The following is a 5,132-nucleotide window of genomic DNA, read 5'->3' on the forward strand; positions in this document are numbered from 1 at the left end:
CCTGCCTCTGCCTCCCAAGTGCTGGGATTAAAGGTGTGCGCCACCACCGCCCGGCTTCTCAGGCGCTTTCTTACAGTAACAGAAAGCTGACGAACAAAGCAGATTTTCCTTTCCTAGGCCGTCATGACCTAAAGGGTTAGCAGCTGGCTGGCTCACTCAGGGTTTACTGACTTGTGACTTACATTTGACCCCAAAAGGGTCTTGAAGCAGCTGTTCTTTTTGTTATTGTTGCTTTGAGAGGGTCTCACCATGTAGCATTGGCTGATCAGGACCTGGTTCTGTAGATCAGGCTGGCCTCAAACTCACAGAGCTCTGCCTGCTTTCGCCTCTGGAGGGCTGGGCTTAAAGACACACCCCTCAAGGAATCTGTTCTTGAGTTCCCAGGACAGTTGGCTTTTTACCACATCCCTCTTACTGGGAGGGAGGACACATGGTGAGATGTGTCAGAACTAAGGCAGGATTGAGTCAAGCCTCAGCTCGGTGCCAAAGGCCAGCAGCCAAAGCAGACCAGACACCGGGCCAGGCTGCACGTTGCCAGTGCGGCCAGGTGAGAGCCGAAAGCTAGGAAGCCTGGCTCAGTCTTAGCCTGAAGAAAGAGGGAGAAAGGCCGAGGACTGGTGGTGCAGACCAGCCAAAGACTTTCTCAGAGGCCCTGGTGAAAGGACAGAGGGGCCTCTAGTTCTGTGTCCTTGTCCCAGAGTGGACTTGGTAAGCCCTGTCTGGTGTTGGAGCAGGTGCCTGGGATGGGTTGAGGTTTCAGTTTCTGGGGACCCAACTCTTCCCCCTGGGTCATGGTTATCAGCCCTAAGGCAGCTGTATCCTGTGTTCTCTTTGCTAACACTATCAGTCTTAGCCCTCTGCTGACCTTGGCTGTTTCCCACCTGATGCTGTACTTCCTAATAAACTTGCTTGGCACGAGTCAGCGGCTTATGCAAGACCTGTTGGTCCCAGCTGCTGCTTTTGTCTTTAGTACTCATCCATCCCTGGTCCTCTCACTCATTGTCCAAGACCAATTGTTCCTGCAGGTTTGGAGTCAACTGGTGACCTGAAAAACTCCGAAACTGCGAAGGTCAACATGTAAAACAGCAGGTGACAAACAGAGCCCAGGCATCCTCCTGCCTCTGTTCACCACTTCAGGCTGGGCTCTTCTCCCTCCTCCAAGTGGGGAAAGCATGCTAGGGAGAGACAAGGCCACTCTGCAGACCCAGGCTTGAGTCCAGGAGGCTCCGCTTCCTGGTTACAGGAGGGCATGCATCGTGCTCTGTTGAGCAGTGTTTTAGTTACAGAGATAAAAAGGTGGCTCAGGTGAGAGGCCCAGCAGACAGCACCTTAGCCAGTGATGCTGGGTAACTTAGGGGATGAACTGAGCCAGGAGCTCCTGAGAGACGCAGAAAGGGGGCAGCGGCAGTCCCAGGCGGTCCTGCGCAAACAGCATCCCCCGAGTTTAGCTGCGAGAAAACCGACTGCGAAGCCTTCTATAAGACCTCAGGCTCACACTCAAAATGATCAGAGTTGTGAAAGACAGAGGAAGGCTGAGAAACTGTTTCCATTAAAGCTGCTGGCAGGCTGGGTGTTCTCTTTACTGTGTGCTAAAAATAAATGGGAGAAACAAACAAATGAAAAGGCAGCTTAAAGACAACGATGACGAAACAGACGACGGTTGCTGCAGAGGACAGTATTAGGACAACTGGGGACACGTGTGTGTAGCTGGGGGCATTGTTTGGATTCACTACCCGGATCTGACCATTCTACAGCAAAGAAAAGCTCTGTTAGCTTTTCCACACCTGTCCCACTGCAAGAATCAGGAGCTCAGCTGGGCAGTGGTGGCACACGCCTTTAATCCCAGCAGAGGCAAGGCAAGGGGATCTCTGTGAGTTCAAGGCCAGCCTGGTTTACAGAGCAAGTTCTAAGACAGGCTTCAAAGCTACACACAGAAAAACCCTGTTTCAAAAAACTACACACACATACACACACACACATACACAAAATAATCAAATTAATCTTGAAGGAAGGTATGTGGACGGATGGTTCAGCAGTTAGGTGCACTTGCTCTTCCTCCAGAGAACCCAAGTTCAGCTCCTGGCACCCATGTTGGACAACTCACAATTGACTGTAATTCTAGCTCTAGAGCAGGGTTCTCAACCTTCCTAATGTTGTGAACCTTAATACAGTTCCTCATGTTGTGGTGACTGCCAACCATAAAATATTTTCATTGTTATTTCATAAGTGTAACTTTGCTGCTGTTACAAATTGTAATGTAAATAGCTGATATGCAGAGGGTCTTAGGTGACCCCTGTGGAAGGGTCAGGTTCCCTTCAAAGGGAAGGGGTTTCAACCCACAGGTTGAGAACTGCTGCTCTAGACGATCCAGTGGCCTCATTGGGCACTGCACACATTCATATCTCTCTCTCTCTCTCTCTCTCTCTCTCTCTCTCTCTCACACACACACACACACACACACAAATAAAAAAGTAACAATAAATATTTGTTTTTTTAAAAATTAAAGGGAGAGCAATCAGAAGGCAGCCATACATGTTGTGGTGTTTGAATCCACTGGGAAAGACCAAAGGCTTAGACTCAGTTCAAGTTTAGATTAAGTGAGTTTATCTTACTGCTGGCAGGGCAGCAGCCTTGGGGAATGAGCCTGCTGTGCTACAGGGGCTAAAGGCAGGGTTTACACGGTGGAGGTCAGAGGTGCGCATTGCAGTTGTCTGTGGAATCCACAGCTGCGCAAGAAATTGTTTTACGGGGGCTGAAGAGATGGCTCAGAGGTTAAGAGCATTGCCTGTTCTTCCAAAGGTCCTGAGTTCAATTCCCAGCAACCACATGGTGGCTCACAACCATCTGTAATGAGGTCTGGTGCCCTCTTCTGGCCTAAAGGCATACACACAGACAGAATATCGTATACATAATAAATAATAAATAAATATTTAAAAAAAAGAAATTGTTTTACTCCCTCAGTTGTTTCTCTTTCCCGTTATACAGGAATAAAAAGACCACCTCATCCCAGCCCCACACCGAGAAGAAGGTTTACAAAAGTAAAAAGGAAGTGTTTGAATTCCTCACAGCAGAAACACCATTATCTTAATCTTGTCCTACCTGAAGGCCACCAGGATCTCGCAGGCATTCCAGGACAAAGGTCAATGGCCCTTAAGGGATGCCTTGGACCACGTTAAGTTTTGTTAACCACCACAGGGGAGTTAAGTGTAAATTATTACCCAGGTCCGAGCTCTCGGGAAGCATCACTAATGACTGGGATAGAGCAGGCAATAACACAGCTGCCATCAGGTTAGGGCTGGCTGTCACCCCCCCCCACACACACACACACAGACGCACGCATCACCGTTCCTCACTCTCGCAGCAATGCACCATGGGCAGCAGGATGGCCAGCAAGAAGGACCTCGCCAGCTGTGACCCTCATTCTTGCATCTCCATAACCATGAGACGGAATGAACCTCCTTCCGTGACATTGTGCAATTGGCGAAGGAAAACGGCGGGCTCAGAAGCCAGAGAAAGGCTTACCAGAGGAGAACGAGACACAGGCATGAAAGGCAAGCCCCAAGGTGTAGAAGGGATCCAGGAGGAGGGGAGCCTCTGGAGCACCCCGTGATCAGTGGGGAAAAGGACTTAGGGAGTCGCCACGGATAGATGATGGTAACGTTTGGGCATGGATAAGCAAATGGGGTGAGGGGAGGAAGGCACCCAGGATGGGGCCTTGAGTTTCTTGATTGAATGAGTGAAGCCTACGCATTTGGGCCAAAAGTGAACGGTGGTGAAGGCCTCCCTTGCGTCTGTGCTAACTCAGTCCAAACTGCCCAGGCTTTAGCTCTGATAGTCCCTCCACCTGGGTGCTTCTCCACTTCCAGGAAGCCAGGATGATCACTGCCCTCCCACAGGCTGTGGCCAGCAGTTAACATTCAGCCTAGCCTCATTCTGGGGAAGTTAGATTGTGATTGCATGTGTTTGTTTCACAAACTCAGACTGGTCCTGGAAACACAAGAGTCATTGAGATGGCACAGCCATACACCAAATCACTCTGTAGGGTGCATGAATAAACACGAAATTCCCTGGAAAAGGCCCAGAAAACGAAACCAGAAAGGCCTCTCTTTCTTTGGTGTTGGGGTAGAAAATGCAGACCAGAGGGAACATGAGAGAAGGGGAGTCAAACTGGCAGACTTCCTCCCGGTACTTTTCCTACACTCCCCGAGTCACTTCCCATCCGCGTCCTAGAAGAATGCAAGTCAATTTTAGCTCTGGCGGCAAACCAAGAACAAAAAGGTTAAGTGTATTAAATTAATTTTTCAAGGCAAAGTTATGGGCTCCACAGATGCTCCGCTGTCTCGGAGGGTCCGACCCTGTGTTTTTCCATAAGCAGGTGTGCCAGGCCTGGTGGAGGCTGGGGGGTGACTCCCACTCTCAAGTGAGGCTTCCGGCCACTGGAAGGCTCCGCATTCACCTGGCAGAGCACAACAGGGGAGGTTATGATGGGAAATGTCAGGATCCCACCCTCCCCATCCTATCCCACTCCACCACCTCCAGGCGACCCTGGAACAGCTTGCTTTTGCCTTTTCTAGGCATTATTCCAGAAATCGTAGTTTAATAACATTCATTAATTTTTTTTAAAAAATCTGGATTTTTAAAAAATCAACGTTGGTGCTGTGGATGTCTCTGGAGTAGAAGATGTTGGATGGATGTGTGGTCTACCCTCTCTTCCTTTCTGCTTCCCGATGAAGATGATACTTCTCCTAATCTGCTTTTCATCCTTCCCAGCGGGTCCAGGCACTGAACCCAGGGCTTTGTCATGTACCAGGCAAGTACATGACAATAGAAGTATGCTATTCTCGGCTTGTGGAACAGTGACGTCTGTGTCTGTTTGGGACACCATATAGTCCAACTGGCCTCAAAATATCCACCTGGTGCTTGGGATCCTTAACCCTGTTATTTCTCTTGTAATTTATTTTTTCTTTATATATGTTACTGTTTTGCTATGGGTGTCACGTCCCCTGGAACTGGAGTTACAGGCAGTTGTAAGCTGCCATGGGGGTGCTGGGAATTGAACCGGGGTCCTCTGGAAGAACAGCCAGTGCTCTTAATCACTGAGCCATCTCCTTAGCCCCATAACCTGATTCTCT

Source organism: Alexandromys fortis, unplaced genomic scaffold, assembly GCF_014885135.2.
Source record: "Alexandromys fortis isolate MF-2015 unplaced genomic scaffold, M_Fortis_MF-2015_v1.1 scaffold_84, whole genome shotgun sequence".
NCBI classification, from domain to species: domain Eukaryota; kingdom Metazoa; phylum Chordata; class Mammalia; order Rodentia; family Cricetidae; genus Alexandromys; species Alexandromys fortis.